Here is a 24,348-nt window from a genome sequence, read left to right as displayed (position 1 = left end):
AATGCTGAAGAAGAATGTGAAGAATCCGAGGGGGGAAAGCTGTCTTCCTGTTCTGCAACATGACAGACCGCAGCCACAATACATGAAGATGTTGGGATTTAACTGCATGGGAGCCAGACAGAAAGCAGCTCTGGCTCACCTCCACTTCCTGGACTCATGACCATTCGATCGGACTGCAGGACATCCACATTTAGCAGACAGAACAAACACAAGCTACTACAATTTCTATTCAGTAGATGTCCTTGTAGAACAAGTGAAAAATAAATTTCTCATTTTATATGTGTTACCGGCCCCAGACCTAGGGGGAATCTGGGCCGGCACAAGCGATGCACAGGCAGGATGCTCTGTGGATCTGTGAATGATGAGGAACAGACACGTTAATACGTTGTGCCTTGCTCTGCTGGCAGCGATTTATTATTGACTCCAACAGTCTTAAACATTCAGTCATTCCATTTAAACACAAATATCAAACCCTGTGCTGGGCCAGGTTCCCCTTCTAGATGTCTGTTTTTATGACCTGTCACTAAGTGTATCCAAATAATTTCCCATTGGCAGATTTCTTGTTAGCTTAGAGAATCTTTTATGGTAAATGATTTTCTCACCAGTCATCTTTGGACATTTGTTCCTTTGTGTCTCCGTTAGTCTGATGTCCCTCTCCATTCTGCCTTTGTCTCGCTCCAATTAGATTCTCATTCTAAAGGGAGCTGCATAATTTCTTGTGTACTGTGTCATGATCAAAAATTGATGTAGCAATTTTTGTTCTTTAATTACCTCAGGTTCTCAGATAATCCTTTAGAAACAAAACTGTATCACCTGATCCTATAAATTCTGGAGAATATTTTCTTTAAAAAACCAACAAAGCAAAACAAAACAACAACAAAAAAACAGCTCTTCTGCTTCAAGCTTCTTGCTGCTCTCATTAGTTTGTGTCCCAGCATGAGTCTTTAATCCTAATGTTCCTTCTGCATTTGCAGCAGGATTATATCAAACCAGACTTTTTCATAATTTCTCATACAAATGTAGATAAACATTATTTAGACAACCGTTTCAATGGTATATTAGCACAAGACTTAAGTTTAGTCTTCAAACTTGACTTTTGGTGAGTATTAATCTCTGTGTTTTGGGCAACTCAGTAACAGAGATGCTGCTACTGTATGATGTGGAGACAAATGGCACATCTCTGATTTTCTGTGGTAAATCAGCTCAACCTCAGTCAGATTAGACAGAGAGCATCTGTAAAAGTAGATTTTCAGTCTTGCCATGGATTTATAAAAAGATTTGACTCTTCAGCTTGACTAGGACATTCTACAACAGTATATCCAGCAATCTAAACCATTCCACTGAAACTGAAATGCTTAGGTCTTTATGACGATGTTTATTCAATAAAGTTCTTTGACAAAAGCTGCATTTATATTCATATAATAGGAAAGAGGCTCCACATGTTAGAAATTCCTGCAAATTCCTGCCTGTAGTATTTCCCAACAGAGCATAAACATGCATAGATGGAATGAAGAGCAAAAGCTTTCTTTTAATTTATTCCTTTCTGGATCAACTTCAGATGTTTAGTTTGACAGCTTTGAAAATAGCAATAATTGCAGAGTGCTGGTAGGGGCCTCTGAAATGACAAAGAAAAAGCTGTTGATTAAAGCATTATCTGCTTCATGTTCAGAAGATCCACAAGCTTTAATGTGCTGTATGGATGGAAACCTTGACACGAATCCAATAAGGTATTGAGTGAGAGGGGGGAAAGCAAGAGAGAGCAGCTCTCCAACTTATCGGCCCGTGAATCAACAGAGATAAAAGCGCTCTGATCAAAGTGTGAGAGGGGTGGAGGTGGTTTGGAGGCAGTTTAACCTGCAGCGCTCAACACTTTGTGGTGTTGATTAGAGCTTCCCCCTCAGTCGTGATAAGAGTGTTTGTGACCCCCACCCAGGAGCCGCTCACCTTGCTGTGGAACATTACGGTTCTGTGCCGCTCGCCCTGTTGTAAACATTTGGGGCCCAGTTTTTATCAGCCCTGCAGCTCAGGTTTTTAAGTTTCATCATGCGGGGCTCTAAGGTCATCTGGAATGATAGTGAGAGATCAGATGTGCTAAGAGGATTGTGATTACTATTGAAAGGGAAGAGTTTAACGATGACTTTGAGACAAAGGGAGGTCAGTTTGTCCCACTCTGTGGGCCTGAATGTGGCGAGAAAGCTCAATGTGAAGCCATTTCAAAAATAAAGTAACTGCAGTGGAGCCTATTTGCAAAATACTTCAGACCCCTCTGAAATACTTAGAACATCCAATATGGTGAATTAAAATAGTTCAGTCAAAAATATACCTTATTCTGGATTATTACCCACAGTGGAATCCACATTACCACTATAGCAGAAGTGAACATCCACAATATTTCTTATTTAGATAGGCAGTACAGTCAAACAGCAACAGCAGGAATGAGAACAAGAGTTTCCATAGCTGATCATCACCTCACCCTTCACTGAAATGACCACTGATCACTCTACTGTAAACACTTGCATTTTAATATGAGATACGGGGTTCAGCACTTCCATCGCATCGCAGTGGTACAGAGACACACATGACAATCAGCTTTTCACACACACACTAATGCGCAGCTTCAAAATCCCTGTCAACCTAACATTCATGTCTTTGGAACCGGGGATGAACCCATGCAGAACTCCATGCAAAGAAAGAAACCGGTCTGGGTTTTGAACCCAGGACCTTCTTGCTGCAAGACAACAGTTCTGTCAACTACACCACTGTGCAGCTTCAAGTAATGAAAATAGGCCTGGTTTTTTTTTATTTTAATTTTATCTAGGTTGCATGCTGACAGCGATGGCTCAGGGACACCTCTCTGACTTGGCCCTTTGATATGATGGTATTGTTGGGTCCCCACAGTACTGAATGACAGGGAGCCTCTACAGTCTGCTGTGTCACTTTAGGTTTGTTCTGTTATCAAAACTTGACTGTCGCTCTGAGATGGAGACATTGCTGTCGGCTGTTTGACGTCAGTCTGCTAGCCAACACCTCCAACCATCAGAAGAAGCTCCATAGAGACTGTCTTCTCTGTTTCCTCGTTTCTGTTCATATTACAGTCCTGGGAAGTTTTATAGGTTACAAGCAAACATGGAGTGTGTGGCAATAATCACAGCAAGCAGGGTATAATTACTTTACACCATGTTTCATTGTCTGCTTCCATGATAACACAAGTCAGCTATTGCCATCATGTGATGCCCAAATTTGATTAAAAACAGGAATAAACTTGATTTTTTTTCTGCTGGTTTGCTTTACAGTCTTCATCTTATTGTCCATAAACAACTGTCTAAGATGTATGTTTGACCCTGTGTCAGGCGCTGGATGCCTTCTATCAGGCCTGTGGTGAGAAAGTGTCAGTGTCTGACAGATGGAATGAATCGTATTCATAATTTATTACACCACCATATTAGGATGTTGGTATCATGCTCTTGTTCTGAAATTCTGTTTGTTCAGTGTGCATCCTGTGATGCATTCTGTGCATCACAGGATGCACAGAATGAAACACAAAATGTTCCACTTTTGTCTCATCAGTTTACAGAATATTTTCCCAAAAGTCTTGGGGATCATCAACATGTGTTTTTGGTAAATATGAGACTGGTCTTCATGTTCTGTTTGGTCAGCAGTGGCTTTGGCCTTGGAACTCCCATAAGGAGACCATTACTGCCATGAATTATTTTTATGGCTGAATCATGAGAAAGTATAGGATAAAAATGGCACAAACTGTCAGTTAGAGCAATGTCATCTTCCATCGCTTTGTCTAGAGAGAGGGGGAGTCAAACAGGGTCAAACATTGAAGACAGGGCCAGGAAAATAAGATAAAGTTACTGGACTTACCCAGGAAGATCTCACAGCCAGGCCAAGTGAGGACAAGAAAAAAAGAGTTAATGTTAGCAATGACTGTAGATGATGGATAGCTGGAGAAAGAGAAAACAATAGTTTAACTTAGTGGCCAGACTGGTTTGGAAAGGATTTTTAATGTTTAATTAATGTGGTGATCTAAAAACTCTTTTTATGTTTACTCACGTTATTTTGTGCACACAGTAGAAATGATCAAATGGCCTAAAGTTATGAGGTTTCGTAATAAAACTGCTGATTTAGCATGTGTTATATGGGCTATTTGAGATATAATTCATAAATTTACTGAGCAAGCAATCTTAGCTTTGTTGTTAGTCACTGTAGCGTTGGGCCCTGCTTAGTAACCTTTTGGAAAGTCACATTGCAATAAGATAGACGACAGTGTAGAATGAGCAAAGTTAAAGTCTGAACCTTTTAAAGATTAGCAGATGAAAATGAAACCCAATTTAATTTTCAAATATTTTATTATATCAACAAAATAATCTCTGGATTATTTAAAATCAATTTCAAATTGCTTAAAACTTGCTAGAGGAGTTCCTTACTTCATCTGGTGTTTGTGGTTTCTGTCAGTGTAGTGATTTTTTCTCCTCAGTGTGAATTTTCAACATACTTATATAATCACACAAAAGTATGTTGCAGTGCATGTGTGTTTCTGCACACATGCACTGTTTCCGGCCACTATTGAACCTTTATATTAAAAATGACATCAGATTCACCAATTCCAGTATTTTTTCATCACTGCATTGGTACCCACTATGGTTTTGTCTAACTTCTGCATTCATATATGCAGAAATGTTCTCAACCAGACGTGACAAGAGTCAGAGCTTCACTAAAAGAACCACTGCATAATTGGACACCACTGCTTTTTGGGGTTCATTTCTACAAAAAATACTGTTTAGAAGTGACAAGAGTGCTTGACGGCTATGGTTAGAGTGCCTCTCTTGGTACCATGTTTACATGCTTGACATATCTTATATTACACAAAGTCATGGAGTTTGTGGCCTTTTTGTCCCCTCACATCTTGTGTCAGACTTTCGTCCATCTAAGCTAATTTGAGTCTTGTCGGGGGTTTTTTAACCGAATGAAATTTTCTGTTAAATCAAAACCTTGAGACGTCCATTTCTGACTGAGAAACCGTGCTCTTCTACAGCCAATCACCGAAAGCTGGAACGTTTCGGGATGCTGGGATTAGAATAAATATGACAAACTGCTATCTGTGCCATGGACCCAAACTTAGCTAAAAGCCTTTTAGCTTCAGTGAACTCATTAACTGTGAGTGCTGCACATGTGTGCGTCTCCATATGACTCCCACCATAGTGGCTAAGCCTGACTGACTGTCACAGTTCAAGTTGTTGCCGTTGGCCGTGTTTTTTGGCTCCGTCAGTCTGATTTGTGACAGCTGCTGGCTTATCGGTGAGCGCTAGCCTGTGAGGGCTGGCTCAGAGGATTTCTCTGTCTGAGGACGACGGCAAAGCTGGACAACCTTTAACCTTAAATGCACTCATTCGGCTCTCACCTTTCCGATGGAGTAGAGTTCATATTGACAACTAATTTAATTTTGGTTTTAGTTTCATCTTCCCATTGCCTGCAATGTGAGGATTGGCGTATATGTGTAAATTAGTAACACTTCTTTCAGTCTTTATGGTCAATGTGAAGACCCATGGGTTAACACTGGAGCAGGGATAGCTTCCCATTATACATTGCTAGACAACTAATCACATCTTTAATTAACCCTCCACTAATCGTCCCCGAAGGAAACCTAATGGGTTAAATACTGCTGAGGTATTAAAATGGAAATAAAGATGAGGAACCAGCTTGGTGGGCGTCCGTCGCAAAGCATGCAGGGACGATGGCTATGGACGTGATCCGGCATCCATCATGGTGACGGCTGTAGTGCTCCTCCATATGCTCCCAGGTTCAATGTTGTTGGTGTGTGCAGGCAGGAAATGGACCCTGACTGGGCGGCACACAAAAAATGATGGCAGGAGATGATTTCTGGAGACGAGTCATGTGACGGTTAATGGAACAGGATATAGCTGTTAAGCAGCCTGCCAGTTGTGTCGTGGGTTTTGGAGGCTCGGCTGGCAGTCATGCAGATTGCTCATTACCCTTGCAGATTTCAGGTGAAGTAAGACTAACCGTCTAAACTCCTGCTGGCGCTAAGATAGAGGAATGCTCTACACACCCAAGGAACCTGACAGCTTTAAATAAGCAAGTGCAGTATTATCATGCTTTCATACTAGAGTCTTTGATAAATTGACACAATGATTTTTTTGTTGGAGAATCCTGTGGCTTTAAATTCATGCCTGTATCTTCTGATAAGTCATAAAATCCTATTGTTTTCCTTCAGGCACGTGTTTTTCATTTCACAAAGGGAATAAATTATATCAATGGTGTCTCTAGCATTAAAGGGAGAATTACAGTTGAATATATTAGCTGCTCTCATGCAGGCTTATAGGTTGTCCCTCTTGATGAATATGAGGGACATAGTCTTAATATCACTAATTGCTGTGAAGGAAAAGTTACCTCACTTTGAGGGTAGTAGAAGAATGGCATACATACCTAGTAGGAGGTATGCTCTGTGAGATAAGATTGAACTTTAAAGATGTACATTCCAAAAACTGCAGTTTCTGTTTGGTTCAGTATTTTCAGAAATATCATCAGTTTCAGCAGAGAGAGAACAAGGAAGTTCAAACCATCTCTTCCACTGATTTTAACAGGCACAAATTATATCCCCTACTCCAACATCTCTGTCTGCCTCTCAATTCAAACAACCAAACAGAGATTTAAAGTGGAGCAACAAAAGCAACTGAGGTTGAATAGCAGAGCTTCCCTGGACGGTGTCATCCAGAACATGTTGCTATGGAATATCGTGTCTGCTGCTGGAAATTGAGCTGTTAGCATGCCATGACAGTCATGACAGACATACAGCAACAGCATTTAGTCAAAGGTTTCTTCATATTCTGAGTGGTACCAGAGATCATTCCTACCTACATCACCATCCACAATGATTTGGATGATATGAGTTATGACAACATTTAATTTAATTTCCTTATAATAAAATATTATAAACTATTTTTGAACAGTTATGTCGCAAAAACTAAACATGTCCAATTTAAAGCTGCTGCAGTTACTCCAGTTCAGGTCTAGTCTGTGTTTTATCATTTCGAACAGGAAGCATGGAGGCAGACATGGCTCTATCTGAAACTCACTGTACTTGACTGGTTTCAGTCACGTACAGTGATACAAAAGGTCACATTGGTTGTTTAAAATATCTATGTGTGACTTTTTTTTGATGACTTGTAAAGCTTACTGACATCATCAGATTCATGATGCCTTTGAACTGGAAACTTGTCTTTCCTTGTCAGGGAGCAACCGACTTCTAAAGGTTTCAGTTTTCTGCCGTTATCGTCAAATTGAGAGAATACAGGATTTTGTTTACAATTTATGTTCATAATTTCATGTTTCTCCACCAATTCAAACTATGATGAATGTGACGTCACCCCATAATTGATTGTTGTCTAATAAAACCCATCATACAGTGAACACAGATAAAAAGATCAGTATTGATTAGTTCGGGTCAGCTTTGGCCGTTATACTCCTATTATTGCCAGACTTGTGCTGGACCATGAGAATTGATGTTGGCGTTAAATGCCAGGCTAAATATTACCTTTAATAAAAGGTCCTTATGTGAGAGAAAAAAAAGAATAAAAAGATCACTTTTGACCTTTGGAGAGACATAACTCGTCTCCTTGTCCGAATATTGTCTGAAATATTTGATGCTGCTTCCACAGCTATTAGAGAAAGGGTTCATGGTTTGGTCATGGTGTGTGAGTGTTTGTGCCTACCTTTTTGTGTTTGTGAAAGATTTGCTTGAGCAGTTTGTCCCCAGCCATAGACTGAGGAGGTTTTTAGAGGAAGCAGGACGGTTTTAGATGGAGAGAAATGGAATTGAGTTGGAACTCAAGCGAACATTGAGTTGGATTTATTGACTGCAGACTGTAACTGACAGGGAGACAAAAAATACTCTACTGATAAGCTACGGTGTTCATCCTGGGCTTTTAAATGAACTTTTGTAAATGTGTGATAAGGTAATTGCAAGCCATTAAAACTACAGAGTCAAGCAGTTTTATGAGTCGTTAAAAGTTTAATCTTATAATCTCTTTTAAAAATTTCTCCATATTACCAAACGATGATCTCCTCTCTTAGCAGTCTAGCCAATCAGAATTCACCAATAAAGCCAGCAATATGCTAAACCACACACACACATACAGATTATTATACATAACCTGCCTGACAGACAGCTACAGTACGACACACTGGTGATGCCCTATGATGTTCTCTGTGTTCTGTGTGAGCATCACTTACAGAAGAAGTTCAGAATCTGTTCTATCTCAAACTTCTCTGCAATCTACTAAGAAATGATCTGCTTCAAAAGCTCCATTTGCTGTTTGTCTTAAAGCTGAAGCTCAGAGGCTGCTCACATTGTCTGTCATTGAGACACCACTCAGGCTAAGACCCTTACAGAGGTGGTCCTAGCCTGTTTGGCTCCCTGGGCGGACCACCTGGGCTCCAATTCCTATACTTCAGTCTCCAATAAAATGTCCAGACATTCCAGTGTCTTCAATCAATCAATCAATCAATCAATCAATCAATCAATCAATCAATCAATCAATCAATCAATCAATCAATCAATCAATCAATCAATCAATCAATCAATCAATCAATCAATCAATCAATCAATCAATCAATCAATCAATCAATCAAAACATTACATTAAGTCAAGTGCCATCTTTAAATTTGTAATTGATTATGTTTCAAATACAACTCTAAACAGCTGGATCTTTAGTTGAGATTTAAAGGAAGTCAGTGTTTCAGCTGTTTTACAGTTTTCTGGAAGTTTGTTGCAGATTTCAAATAAACCAACATCCAAATCTGTAGTATGTTGTACCACATTCTCTCCAAAGCTTTAAAATAACTCAAAAATATTTGATTGATTGGTATATATTATAAATATCATACATATATAAGGTATGATATTTCTTATATATTCAAATGACTATATAAGAAATTAGACTACTATGCTAAATTACAGTAGTCTCAGACTGACTCAATATAAACAATTTACTAAACTGTAATGTTTAAGGACTTCAGCAATTAAATCTTGGTTTTACTTTCACTCTGGGATTAAACAAAATAATTTCCAATAATTAACTTAAATAATAGACAAGTTAACATGCTTTGCAAAATATTTTTCCTCAACACTATTTCTTTGAAATTAATTATCACACTGAATAAAACAAATATAGATTCACAAACTTCTGCACATGTAGAGGAAACCAGTCTGTTCCACAGTTTAACGTGAAGTGATAAAAACTATGAGTGACATATAAAATGTTGTACATTTTGCATATGATCTACCAAAAATATCTAATTGGAAAATTTCCGTGGATATTTTGTAGTTACGTTCCACAGGAAAATCTGCAAATTCTGAATCAGCAATTATCACTGGAGCTAAATACACAGAGTTACATCTTGTAGTTGTGTGTCTTGCTAGATTTTCATTTTCATAGGTTCCTCACAGTTCATGTAGATTTGCTGTGTGGCCTGATTCCACTGGGGTAAATGTTGGGTGGATGTGCTGCCTTAACTCATCTTTTTGAGATGGAAATACACATTGCAGAACTAGAAGTCAGAATAAACTTTCTGCCATGGCACCAAGTCTGTTCTGTTGACTTGTTTCTTTTCAATATCAGTATTGTTTCATTAATGTGATGCTGTGAAAGAGCAGGGAGTTTATGCAGAGTAAGATGGATGCAGGTGTAGGTGGCAGGTAGCTACACAGAGCTGGAGGCGCTTCTTGCTCCTGTTGATGCCGGTGATTAAATGACCAGCAGCTGGTTCCTGTATTAAAGCAGCTAACTGCTGCCCACTCAGGCTCCTCATTCAAACTACATTCGAATCAAAGAAACAAGAATAAAATCAGCTCCTGAACCTCTGCGTCACACAATATGTAACAGATACGACAGAAAAATGTCAAAGTCTGAATATTTTATAGGTAATAGAACACCTGCTGGCAATTCTCGAGACTGCTTTCCAAAACTTACTGCTAATTTAACAACTTTTAGAAGGTTACACATGCTGGGTGTTATATACAGTTGAAATCAGAAATTTTGCTATACTGAATAAAAAGACATTCAGATGTTCTCTCAACATCTGAATTTTAATCAGACCAAACTTGTTTTTGGGTCAATTATTTGCTAACTGCCACAGTAATGAGAGAAAGAATATGTCAGAGATTTGTTCAATGATGTATATACAATTTCTGATGATGATTCTGCTTTGGAAACTTCTGATGACAGATTCCAGCTAACTGCAGGCTCAGCTGTGGGAGTGTTTTAAGGCCACAGTGCTTTCTTGTTTGACACAATTGGAAAGTCAAAACAAATCAGACAAAATGTCAAGAAGAAAATCATGGAGCTGCACCAGTCCGGTTCATCCTTGGGAGCAATTACACACGAGTATAAACTAGATGGAAAAGTCAAAAGAAATCAGCCAGGAAGCAAAAGCTTTGTCACAGATTGGTCTTCCTAATGGACAGTAACTCGCCCCATCCAGCCAATTTTAGACAGTCATCACAAAGACCTGATCTCAGTCTTATAGAGAATTTTTGTGCAGGTCTTTCTAGTTGCTTGTTATGTCCAGTTAACCTTCTAGGGGAATCATATTCAGGACACAGAACTCTAAATCTGGGATTTTTATCGAACCATTCACTTTATACTCCAGATGGTGTGTTTTTTAACTTAAAATGCAAATTGCTTCATTCTTCTGTTCCACCAAAATGGAAATGAATGTTGTCACACTAAACACCTGAGCAGTTAGAGCCCATAGACAAGTGAGGCTCCCATATCACTATTTTGGTTTCTGCTTTTTCTTTTCCTTTTGCAGCGAGCTTGAAAGAGTTGCTTTGTTGACAGGCTGCCTGGCTGAATCTGGGTTGGCAACAAAGGATTTATTTTATCCCCAGAGACTGAATTGCTAACTGTGTGAGGTTCCAACCATCCCTTATCTAACTCTAGATAAAGCACTTTGTCATTCAACAGATTACCACCACCCAAGGCTCGTTCTCGTCTAAATGGAGAGCTGTTTAAAATGCAGACATCGGCTCAAACCTGTCATGATTTGGGATGAGTTACCATGGTAAAGTGTGTTCATTCAGTTTTTTGTTTTAACTCGTAACCCTCATTACTATATACTGTACGCATCCAACAGTCCATTGTCTCCTGCCTAAAAATGAACATATATAAAATACATTAATTTATCTACGAATCTACGTTCATACGTATTTTATGTAAAATGAAAGTTTAATGTTAAATGTACTTTTAGTGATAACAAAATGTGCAAAATAACTAATATCAATTCCAGGAAACCGTGCAGTCATGTGTAACATATTCTGTGTAAGGCTCCAACTAATGATTATTTTTGTAATCAAGTATTCCACCAATAATCAGCTAATCGGATAAAAAAATTGGAACATTCTGCAGATTTATAACTGCTTAAGCTTGTCTTACACTGTATTAACATATAAAAATACAAATAAACAAATAATTCAATTCCTTTTTTAAAGCAGAAAATAAGCAATTTATTGCCCAAAATTTTATATCAGCATTGCTTTAGTGAAAGTTTAATTATTTGTAGCAAAGGATGCATTTGCAGGTAAAACAATACTCAACATGTGAAAAACTCCTTGCTGCTTGACTTAACATCCATTAAATATATATACAGTATGTATATGTACACCGTGTTCCAAATTATTATGGAAATTGGATTTAAGTGTCATAAAGATTACATCTTTTGTTGTGCTTCAGAGTCCCCAAAGGTGTGAAAATGATCTCAGCAAAGTAAATGGACTTTCTGACTGATCACTTTCTTTCATGGTTCAAAAAGAAGAGCCGTACCTTCAGTAGCAAAATCATCTTCATGCATGACAATACACCATCTCATGCTGCAAGGAATACCACTGTGTCATTGGCTACTATGGGCATAAAAGGGGAGACACTCATGGTTTGGTCACCATCCTCCTCTGACCTCAACCCTATTGAGAACCTTTGGAGTTTCCTCAAGCAGAAGATCTGAGGGTTTAATGCAGTTCATATCAAACCAGCAGCTCTGGGAAGATATTCTGACATCCTGCAAAGAAATTCAAGCGGAAATTTTCCACAAACTCACAAGTTCAATGGATGCAAGAATTGTGCTGTGATATCAAAGAAGAGGTCCAATGTTAACATGTAACTTGGTCTGTTAAGATGTTTTTGATTGAAATTAGCTTTTGATTTTAGTACATGTGACCACTTAATGCTGCACATTCAAAGAATGACCGTTTGCAGTTCTTAATAATCCATAAAATGTTTAGAAAATCTGCTGTGCATAATAATTTGGAACAGTGAATTTTGAGTTTTTTATTTTTGAAAAAAAGACTGTTCTCATGGGGAGCTTTGTTCAGTAAAATTAGATTTATACTGTAGTAGTTCATGACTTGAAAATTATACTGACCATCATTTGCATTGACCATTTAAGAAAATGGAAGAAAATATAACTTACATAATAATGGAACACGGTGTGTATATGTGTGTGTATATATATATATATATATATATATATATATATATATATATATATATATATATATATATATATATATATATATATATATATATATATATATATATATATATATATATATATATATATATTCATCCATTTTCTGCACAGTCTTGTCCCTAGTGGAGTTGGGGGAGGGGGGTGTTGGTGCCAATGACCAGCGAATGTTTCGGGTGAGAGGTGGGGTACACCCTGGACAGGTCGTTAGAGTTAAGGTAGATATATATGCATGGCTGTTGAAGACAATAGTGACAGCAGCCTATAGTGGACTCATTGCCATCTGCTGGCAGTGGAGTGGAAAGCTCCAGTCTTCCCACTCTGCTGTCATCATTGCTGCTCCAACATGGCCTGGATTTTTGTCTCACACCTTAACACAGAGGGACTTACTGGTCAAGTCTCTGAGACATTTCTCTTAGCCACCACAGCTTTTATTCTAGACTCCTTCTGCTTAGTTTCTAAAGCTTGCCAGACTGTGTGTAGATAAGAGTCATGCCAAGGTCAGTGGAGCTTCAGAAGCCACATTTGCGCAGCAGCACACACTCTGAGACTTTGGCACTTTGTGCAGGTCTGCGGCGGTATAATGTGAACAGTAATCTGGGGAGCTGAAGGCATGTGCTTAGAGATGAATAGGGATTATAGTGCTTCTTTAAATTCTGCAGCAGCCCTGTCTGTCCCATGAGCTTGTGTCGTGTCATCCTGTTGATTTGCATTCTGAAGCTGGTCAGCTGCACAAAGCGGCGGTTTATCCCTGACAGCGAGCAAATGACAGACGTTCAGAACTCCGCTGTGAAGAATCATCCACAGGCTAGCGCCCCTCTGACCCAACCTGCTGTTCTATCAATTAGCAAGGCTGTTTTTCCCCATCCCTTCACCTGCTCACTGTTTTGTTATCGTGATGTATTTTGCTCATCTATTGATCCATTTGGCTCCATGCGGCAGCCGATGTGAAATGAGCTGCAGAATAACAGTGAGGGCGATGGAGGGAGGCCATCTGCAGGGTCTGGACCCCTGAAGCAGAGACACACACACACACTCTGAGCTCAGAGGGAATATAGGCCAGGAAGGGGTGTGAATATCACTGAACATGCACAAGCACACATGCGCACACAAACAGACACAGACCCAGAAAGCCACCTAAACAGCTGGAGTGTTAAGAGCAGCAGCTGCATCCTCACTGGGTCACTGTGCTCTCCGCCATGGCCAGCATTAAGTGGGTCTGGTGCTTCTGCGGCATTATTCGCTTCTGTCCTTGTCAGTCGATTGGATCTTTTCTCAGAAAGGTAGGTGCTGGCTCTGAGCTGGGTTTGTAGTGTGGGCAGGGGACTCTGAGGTGGGGAGGGGAGTGAGTCAAGGTCAACAACAGCAACTGGAACAAACACACACATCCCGCGTCGCATCAGCTCATGCTTCGCTTTGCACCCTATGAAAATCTGGGATTGAATGTGTTTCACAAGTTTCCGGACTCATGCAGGGTGGACAGCCAATTATGAGCGGAGGCAGCATGGGGTATGATGCGGCGCACCTCGGAGTGTGAACACGCTGCACGCATTTTAACAGCTGCCCCAGGCAGACGGCTGCTCTCATCTCACTTTTTGCGATCATGTTGAACTCTCGTTATAATATGGAAGTTTTCTGGCAGAGCGGCGCCGGGGACCGGCAGGTCTGAACACTCAGACAGGAGCTTCATGTGTGGGCCACAATGACAGGATGATACAGCACAAGGCCTGTCACAGTGATATAGTTATCAATCTATTGCATGATAAAGTCATTAGAGTGACAGATCCATAAATCACTCATGGTGCTGTTGACCTTTTTAGGCTAATATATCCCTTGTACAAGCAGAGCTTCAGAAGAGAACCAGTTTTAACCATTTACTGCTGCAGTTTTAATAAGAATTAGAAAAATATATTATTATTCTCAAGGCTTTCCAGCATAATTTAAGTTTTCTAAATTTAACTGGAAAGTCCTTTTGCTCAAACTATGAAATTAGGCTTTGGTACCACCCTCTCTACCTTAGTTATGTTAACAAGCCATCACTCAGCGCAGTTGATTTAAGCACCAGAGATGGATTGATTCTGGCATTTAAGGCCGATTCCGATTATTTTGACATCAGCCTAACTGAACCCTGATATGTGCTGCCAATTTTTGGGGGGATGATTCTTGAAGCCAATTGCTTTTTCTTCCTCTACTTACATGATAAAAAGGACATAATGGTAACAAATACACACAAGTCTCAAATGAAAACTGGAGGGGAGTACCATATTTTCCGCACTATAAGGCGCACCTAAAAACCTTCAATTTTCTCAAAAGCCGAGAGTACCCCTTATAATCCGGTGCACCTTATATATGGACCAACATTGAGTCACAACAGGTCTCGCAACTACGGTAAGCAGCCGCCGACTTCATTTTCCCCCTTAGAAGAAGAAGCGCGCGGTGCATGCTGGGTTTTGTGTAAAGACCTCAAAATGGCTCCTATTAAGAGTCACGCTTACGACGCAGAGTTTAAGCTCAAGGCGATCAGTCACGCAGTAGAACACGGGAATAGAGCAGCAGCGGGAGAATTTAACATGAACGAGTCAATGGTGCAGAAGTGGATATATATTGTGATTGCACTAACGTTAGATTTACCGTAACAGTATCAGACAGTTTTTTACGTGTTTGTTGAATCGAGGAAAAGTTCCCCTCCACTATATGTTATACCTTGCTGTTGTTAAAAGATAAACTGTGTCATGAAAATACCACGTCACTTACTTTACCTCAGGGAAAATAATCAAACAGCTGTTTATTCATTTTGGGAGTGAACGGAGTTTCCAGAACGCTGGTTTGTAATCTATTAATAAAGTTTGACTGACCTATCTGACTATTTTGTTGACACTCCCTTTAGCGCAGTTCCATCTAATGGATGCATAACGTAACCCCAGCCTCTACTGTAGCGTCTATTCTATGCGCCTTATAATGCGGTGCGCCTTCTATATGAAAAACGTTTTAAAATAGGCCATTCATTGAAGGTGCGCCTTATAATGTGGTGCGCCTTATAGTGCGGAAAATACGGTAAATGGAAACAGGAAACATTAAAGGTGGAAATAAAGCAATTTATGGTTTAAAAAAATGTATTTAAAAAAAGAAATACAGAATATAGAAACATAATTAAATGCAATTTGACAACAGTGACAAAGACAGTTTTTTTTCATAATTTAGTAACTTTTTGTACCTTTTAAGAAGAGTACACTTTACCTGAGTGTTACCTTTTAATTTCTCAACTGGGCAACACAGTTTGAACGGTATAATTTAAGTCTTTAATATAAACTGTGTTTTCTTGTTCACGAAGACCCTGATTTATCTTGGCTGCAGACGAACTAAATGAAAGCAGCAACGAAAACAGACTCCCCTTTAAAACCTTACAAGGAAACTGCATTATGCAGATGCACCATGAAATATAAAATATGTGAAGAAGTAAAAAAAAAATGTATGCTGCCACAGCAAAGGAGATGGATGCAGAGATGAATGTCTACATTACGTGAACATGCTTGTGCTCATCAAGACACACAAAAGACAAAAGGTTTCCTTTTCTGCATGAAGGGAAATAATCATTTCTTCTGCTAATGTGAGTCTATTGTCTTTCAGCTCAAATGTTTTGTTATAAAAGAGAAAACCCAGTGAGAGGACCTGTGGGAGACCCCAGAGCAGACCTTCTGTTGACCCATCTGTTGAGTTGAATTGAACCCAACACCTGTAACAGGATCAGATTTCAAACAGACCAAGCTGAGGTCTGTCAGGTTCAGCAGGGCAGAGGGGGCGGTGGGCTGGGGGAGCAAATATTCGGCTGAACTTAATTGACCCAAGTCCACATCAGAGCACCAGGTTGCCAAATAAAGGAGCAAATACCACTGAAATTAGTCTTTGATGGATGAATCAATATGGGTCTCCCACAGTGTGGCCTCTGTTTAATGAGGCAACATTTCAGTGGTTGGACTGTGTGGTTTATTGCCTATGTACAGACTTTCTTTTTCTATGTGCCGACTGCATCATTAGAGGGAGTTCTGATGAACAAAGTTGCTGTTTGCGTATTATTTCCCCATTTTCTATTAGAGTTTCTGAGTGAAATAAAATTCCAGATTTGGTAAAAACTATTCAGTAATACATATTTAATTTAATAAATTGGATAGAAATAAATTGAACCATAAATGCATATTTGCAACAGCAGCTAAAAAAAGAAACTGATTCATTATTTTATAAATTTAGCAGAAACCAAGCCGTCATGCAGAAGCAGTGTGAGATGTCCTCCCAGTCGGGGGCCAGCAGTGTTGGGAATCAAATGCACTAAAAATGATTAGCAAATATCAGTATCTCCAGATGTCTGTCCTTTCAGATGTCTGTCCATCCTGGGTCTGGCTTGCTGCAGGCGTACTCCTGTTGAACGGAGACTTGTCCCTCTGTTCATTCTCAGGATAGAGGGGGAGGAGGAGAAATGTAGACAAGAAGGGTCACCATGATGTTTTGTGGGATATATTGTGATGAAGAAAAAAATATATAAAAAATGTCTTATTTTGGATATACAGTAAATCCATCAGAGCATACAGTAACAAACAAATACGGATCCACACTGTTGCTGCAGTTTAATGACGGTGTGGAAGACATTGATTCATAGTTGGAACAGGTTTTTTCCTTGTGAACATTAAGTGGCAAAGTTTGGTTCATTCTTAGATTTGGGATTGGATCAGAGTGAAGTAGGGGTGAGCAGAATGATCCAAAATATTGATTATTAATACCCAGTAATGTATTGATGTTAGTGTGGTAAGATTGATACTTTGGTTACAGATTCCCTCTTGAAATTTTATTTTATGTTTGTCTGGTAGTTTCTCAAAGAGATTTTGTTTTGACTTGCTTTTTTACACACTAGTTTTTTTTTATTATTCTGGTTTATTATGTTAATTAAAGTATTTTGTAGACACCTATAAAATTTGGACAAATACCATCCTATGTCTTAACAAAATAAATCATAGGAAAAACCACTAAAATACCTGATGATTACATGTTTTATGATGTATCAAACTTAATAAAAATAATTGGTGTTGTGTTGGTATTGTTGTGTAGTGATATGAGCTCTGTATTAACTTGCAGTCGACTGAACATTTTGGTTTACTACGGTGTATTGATTGGCCTGAACCTGATTGTTTGGAATTGCTTCTCAACAGGATCAACATGAACTTATTGCAGTAGTTGGGATGAATGTGAATATAAAACATGATATGATTTCAATTTTCTGCTTTGTTTTATTTCAAGTGCCCTTGGATGAGTTCTGGTTTTACTTTCTGCTTTATGAATGTATTCTACTGAACTGAATTTGGTCTGCACAGTGAAGCAGTAGGCAGCACTGCTGCCTTGCAGCAAGAAAGTCTTTGGTTTAATTCCCACCGGGAAAGGTGGGGAATGGGCTTTTTTTGTTCAATTTACATATTAAAAAGTGTGTGTGTACTGCTTTGTGTATTATGTGGAATATATGATCTCCATCTCCAACTGAGCATCTTGACTACAGCTGACCCATATATTCATAAACTGCAGCTGAGGACTGGGGATGTACACACTGTGTGTTTGTGGAGTTTTAATCTTGTTAAAATGCAAATGGCCTCCACTGCACATGTCATGGTTTCAACTGATTACTGTTTGTCCTGGCTTGGAAATTGACTCCAGTTTAGGTCCAATCTAAATCCAATCTTATTTTGGATTTCACACCTTAATGCCTCACTCTAATGCAAGAGGCATGGTGTGGTTCCTGTAGCAACCGGCCTGTCCATCAAGGCACTCCATTTCAAAGAGAGCAGGAGCAATGGGAAAATAGGAAAACTGGTAACTTAGTGTGAAAAAAAACAAACATGAAAGGAAATGTGTGTGCTAGATTTCTCTTGTGGAGCGTGACAGAGTGTGACATTCTGTGGGAGTCAGGTTTTCCTCCTTCAGGCACTGATAACATAGATTACTGTATTGTGTTTGTGTGGCAGACGGTAAAACAGCTTAACTCTTAATGTATTTTGGGACACATTGCTCCTTCATTTCTCCTCTAACAAATTATATTTTACATGCCTGCTATTACAGCTGAAAACACATTTACAGTGTATAGAAAGGCATATTACTAGTTTTTCTTATTAAATCACATGACATATATTATATATTAGACCAATTCAATATGATTCAATTCAAATATACATAATATTAATTCCAAAGAGTAATTAATAACTGCAGCAACTCAAACTGTCCAGTTTTCTTCAGAGTTGTTGTCGATGGCTGGAAGAATGTCCTGTAGCAGTCAGTGCTACAGTAGCTCTGGAAAAGCCTCAGACTGGAGACACACTGTTGTGTCTGATGAAGAAGATGCTCCGGGTTATCCATAACTTTCTTTATTTAATGAAGAATTCATCTTTGCACAATGATCTCCAGACATTCCACAGAGGTCACCAGAACAGAACCAGATGTTGTCTTCAAGTCCAACTTCACAGCAGGCAAACAGCAAGGGTCCTGATATGTTCAGGTCAGTTAGGATTAACAACACTACATTTATCTGCCAAATGTCTAAATAATGAGAAAGATATTTGTACAACTTTCTTTTTTAATCAATCAACCAGGCAACACAAAGTGTCATTTCATCAAATGTTGATGTGAGGGAACTTATTATTTTCAACGAAAAAGGACTGCAAACAGCCATCTCCAAAATTTGATATTTTGTTTGTAAGTTTGATTAATGTACCTCAGTCCGTAAAAGTGGCTTAGGCATTGTATGTAATTGTGTAATGTAATGTATTACAGTGCTGCTGGTAAAAATGTTGCAAATGTTGACATCAATGTATATGTAAGATGTAAAGAATGAATTGTGTACTACACAAAGCTCCAAAATAAGGAGGATGTTTTAGCTTCAATGGTTAGATCAAACAGAATGTGACATTTCTGTTTATTTCAGGATGAATTATTAATGAAGAGCTTTGAATAACATATTCCTCCTATTTGTTTTAGAGCTGAACCTATGCAGAGAGCTACAGGGTTGAAGCTTTAATGATACGGAAAACAAGAAGAAGGTGTTTTATTGGATAAATCATAGTGATTCCTTTTTCAACAATTCAATAGTAACAAACTTGTAACTAACGTTAAAAAAACATGTTTCAGTGACTACAACTGATGACTCTGAGTTCATGTCACAGAGGCTTGAAAGGAGTGTTGCACAACACAATCAAATAATGCTACTGTATATATTTAACTGTCCCTGTACGGACGTATATCGCTGCAGACTGGTAAGAGAGATGATGCTTACATGTTGCTAATAAAGGTCACTTCAGTGAAAATGTGATTCAGCATTTAGTGGAAGTGGACTAAGAAGCAAAGGAATTAAGGTGATTAGATTTAATCACTTAAGTTTACTTCTACAGCATCTGGATGTTCAGGTTTTTATTACTACATTTTTGTCTGACTGTCATCCACCAACACAACTAGCAGTTTTATATTAATCAACTTTAGTAGTATGTCTCAACAAATAATTCCTTTCTTTCTTCAAATAGGAGCCTCAAACAGACATCATGGCTTTACAATGAACATGAAGACAGACACCCTTCATTACACATGTTTGTCCTTTAACATACAAAGTAATTAAGGATGCAAATATCGTCGGTAATATTGGTATTGACCAATACTGGTAATTTTTCACATGTTAGTATGGCTCCGATAAATAAAAATGGCCAGATATTAACAACCAATATTTATTTATTGGTTTTTGTCTGGAGGCGTTCCGGAAGGATGTTAGTTATGTGACGTTTGTTTGGTCATGTGACAGTGATGTGAGTCATGATGCACAGGACTGTGGGAAGACTAACTGAAGCAGAGAAGCAGTGGTGAGATCATCATGTGGTTGTTTCTGTCAAGGTATCAAACGGGTAGTGAAATATGTATACTATATACAATATATGGAATAATAGTAAATATCAATATCTGCCCAAATGTTCATATCGGACCATCGCTGTAGGTTGTGTGAGCTTTCACATCATGTAGCCGTGATTGTGGAATCAAAGGGGCGTGGCCAACAACTTGCAGGCTTCACCTGTGTGATTTCTCAGCGCTGAGCTCTGAGTTGTGATCCTCATTCATGCTGTCCAAATAACCGTGAACATGTTCAGCATACTTCTCAGAAAGGATGTCTCCATTCTATGGGAAGTCTTGGACTAAACAGATGCTGTTGTCTTTGCTGTGCATCACAACACACCTAGTCTGCAGTTCTCCATCACCTGTAATCATTCATATTTGTTTTAGGATGGATAGATCGGGGCTGCACAGTGGTGCAGTTGGTAGCACTGTTCCCTTACAGCAAGAAGGTCCTGGGTTCGATTCCTGGCCCAGGGTCTTTCTGCATGGAGCTTGCATGTTCTCCCTGTGCATGCATGGGTTCTCTCCAGGTACTCCGGCTTCTTCCCACAGTCCAAAAACATGACTGTCAGGCTAATTGGTCTTTCTAAATTCTTCCTAGGTGTGTGTGTGTATGCATGGTTGTTTGTCCAGTCTGTCTCTGTGTTGCCCTGCGACAGACTGGCAACCTGTCCAGGGTGTAACCCGCCTCTCGCCCGGAACGTTAGTTGGAGATAGGCACCAGCACCGCTCCCAACCCCATTAGACAAGGGAGTTAGAAAATAGATGGATGGATGGATGGATGGATGGATGGATGGATGGATGGATGGATGGATGGATGGATTGATGGATAGATCATGCAACAAGAGTGTAATATTGGTTACTTAACTTCAACCCACTCCATTGTGTGCTGGCACCTTTCAGTTGATCATGAGGTGTAAAGAACTTTGATCACAGAATGAAAGGATGATGGGGAGTGAGCTGGTGATACAACAGCCATAAGGAACTCCTCTTCATGTTGAGCATGGGAATTCTTCTACTTCTGCAGCCAATGTCACATTCAGACAGAGCCTGGACAGCCAGGTATGTAGCAGATATATAATTGACAAGAAATACATTGCACTTTTTATTGCATTCTTTTGGAATAGTTATGTATGTCATAATAAAGAAATAATCACCCATAGCTATAAATAAGAGAACAGCTGATAGAGGCAAGAACTGCTTTGCAAAGATATGATATACTGCAGGACAAATGCAGTCTGTGCTGGTTTAAAGCATCATTTAACAGCAGTGAAAGCTGTGGACTGGCCAGATCCGGAGCTTTTACATTTGATCAGAGGTAACCCAGTTACCCAACACGGCTCACCTTCCCTTACTGTAGCTGATCTCAGATTCACAGAGGATTGTGTTATAAACTGATAGCTGATGCTGTCTACTTCCTTAAACTCCTCTGGGCTGTACCATTTCAGAGCAGAGCAGGGGCTCTCTGGGTTTCAAGAACATTGTCTCTGCTGAGCTTTTTTCCTCACTCTGCTGCATGAAATGCATCCCCATCCCACCGCCACCTTACCTCCATCCCTTATTAGTCGCAAGCTCACAGTCACCCGGGGCGGTCGGCCAGAAACAACGCAGTCTCCTTCAGCTGCCTTAGATTTTACTCCCACCCCTCTGCTTATAGTACAATCTTGTCATTTCCAGCTTGCGAAGGGAGAGGAAGAGAGAGAGGGGAGAGAGTGTGTGTGTGTATGAGAGAGAAGGGAGGGAGGGAGATGTTTTGAGCTGGTTTGCAGGGAGAGAGGTTGGCCTGAATGCAATCTGTCTGTGCTTCAGAGGCATCCAGGTGAGCTGTTTCCTCCTGGAAGGTAAGAGGGAGACTGAGATTGGTGCTGATTGTGTCCTACATCCATGATCCCAGTTCCATTTCTTTCCTTGCTACGAATACAACCCTTCTGCGCGCGTGTGTGTGAACGAGTGTGAATGGTATTCCCCAGACACATCACACACACACGTCATACTGTACGAGGCGATTCGCAGATGTGCAAGCATGTTGGCAAATGTGCATTTGTAGCTTAGATACAAGCAGATTCTGCATACATGTATGATACATGTGTGTAGAGGTTTGTCTTCCAGAGGTTGATGATGGGTTGTCATGCTAGCTTGCCAGCTTGGTTGTGGATGGAGCACCTGAGGAGGATGTGATGAGACACTCTGTGGATAGGAAGGAAGTTGCAAGAAAAAGGGGACGGTAGTTTGTGCCTCTTTGTGTATGTCTCTGCAGCTCATGCAGCAAAGTGTCAGTGTTCCCTTTTTGCCTGGAATAACGTCAGCTCTGTCAGCCCCACTTCCCTGCCGCCACCATCTCTTCTGCACTTATAGGAAGCATTTTATGTTACGGTGGTGAAATGGGTGCTGATGTTGACTAGGCTAATGGACGGGATGCCTGGTTGCAGCATTTTTCTGCTCACTCTACAATATGTCATCTTGCTTCAAGCAAATTTGCAACACACTCCTCTGTTTTCCAAGCCCACAGGAATGGAATTTTGGGTACTGTGGGGAAAGATGAGGGAGAGAAACAGGGACAAGCTATCTGCGAGAGCCTTGGACTCATGTAGAGACTTTCTGCAGGGCCATATGCAGCTCCCTGGGAAGACAGCAGGCTGAGACATAAGAGAAGGGGAAGGAAGAAAGCAGCAACTGTAATTGTGAACTGGACATCTGAGGGTAGTTATGGTACAAACTTAGTTTAGTTGTGAAGAGACTGCCGTATATGTGAACTGCAACAACTTGACACTAAGATCTAAGTTTACTTGGAAGTTGATTCTCTTGTGATCCTACAGAAGTTTTAACAGCCTTTTAATGACTACAAACAAATTTGATTTCTTTCAGATTGGCAGAAAGACTGTTTTTAAAGTTTTCAATTTTAAATTTATATTGGATATACACCAAAGCCAGTTTCTAAGGTACGAATTGTTAGAATCAGGTTTACTGCCACAGAAGATGTCAGAAGCATTCCTCAGAGATTTTGGTCCTTATAAAAAAGGACCAAAATCCTTCAGCTGACACCTTCATGTTAAAGTGTCAGCTGAACATCAATAAGAGTCTCTTATTCCACTACAGCCAAAGGGTTTCTGCAGGACTTAGGATCTGGTGGCTGTAGAGGCCATTCACTATTGTCATGTTGAAGAAAGTGGTATGAAATGATGTGATGATTAGAGCACAATCCCTGTGCTCTATAAAGGGATTGACATGATCAGCAGTAATATTTGAGTAGACTATGATGCAGTGGTGGGCATACTTCTGCTAATGTGCTAATAGTGGAGATAATTTTTGATTTAGTGCTTTAGCGGTTTTGCAAACTTTGAAAAATGTTTAGCTTACTTAGCATCAACTACAGATGTTTTTATTTGACTGTTTTGTGACCTTTCAGTTAAATAAAGTTCAATATCTATGCCAAAGCTTTGGACATGGATTGATAAGAATTCTTCAAGTTGTTACAGTGAGCAGTTTTTTCCTGTCGGATGACTGATTTCCACAAAGGTGTAGCAGTGAGACAAGTGACCTCCCATCTGACTCTAGAATAATGAGATCATTGAGTTTATGGTCTCAGTGACTACAAGAAGCCCAGGTTCACTGGCTGTAAATCAACAAGAGGAAATCTGTAGGACACCAAGGTTCAGGGTGTCCACATCAGCTGGAAGTTTAGAGGACAGAAAAGAGATCCAGACAAGCACAGAGGCGCTGGAATTATTAATGAAATACGACTCTGCAGCTCTTTCTTACTGTTTCCAGTGTGTCAACCATTCATACCAGAAAAGCAGATGCTGTCACTTGGATCTGAAAGCTCAAAGCAGGCCTTCATACTTGACAGCTTAGTGCTATTATCCAGTTGACCTCAAAATAACATAATTGCAAGTA

General features: G+C 39.7%; 1 protein-coding gene across 3 annotated transcripts in view; it reads left to right on the top strand.

Moving 5' to 3' along the window:
• The window catches only part of cdk14 (cyclin dependent kinase 14), a 158,189-nt gene that overhangs the window by 8,645 nt on the left and 125,196 nt on the right, over positions 1 to 24,348 (top strand). Inside the window, exon 1 of one of the 3 annotated variants that reach the window (XM_005812599.2) lies at positions 22,179 to 22,295. The exons of 1 other annotated variant lie outside the window; for it this stretch is intronic. The gene's annotated coding sequence lies outside the window, so the exon portion shown is untranslated. Of the gene's footprint in view, positions 1 to 22,178; positions 22,296 to 24,348 lie in introns of those variants that run through there. One more of the 3 variants, XM_023330709.1, reaches the window with a different exon arrangement.

Source organism: Xiphophorus maculatus, chromosome 3 (assembly GCF_002775205.1).
Source record: "Xiphophorus maculatus strain JP 163 A chromosome 3, X_maculatus-5.0-male, whole genome shotgun sequence".
In the NCBI taxonomy this organism is placed as follows: domain Eukaryota; kingdom Metazoa; phylum Chordata; class Actinopteri; order Cyprinodontiformes; family Poeciliidae; genus Xiphophorus; species Xiphophorus maculatus.
This window is presented reverse-complemented; position numbering and strand designations above follow the sequence as displayed.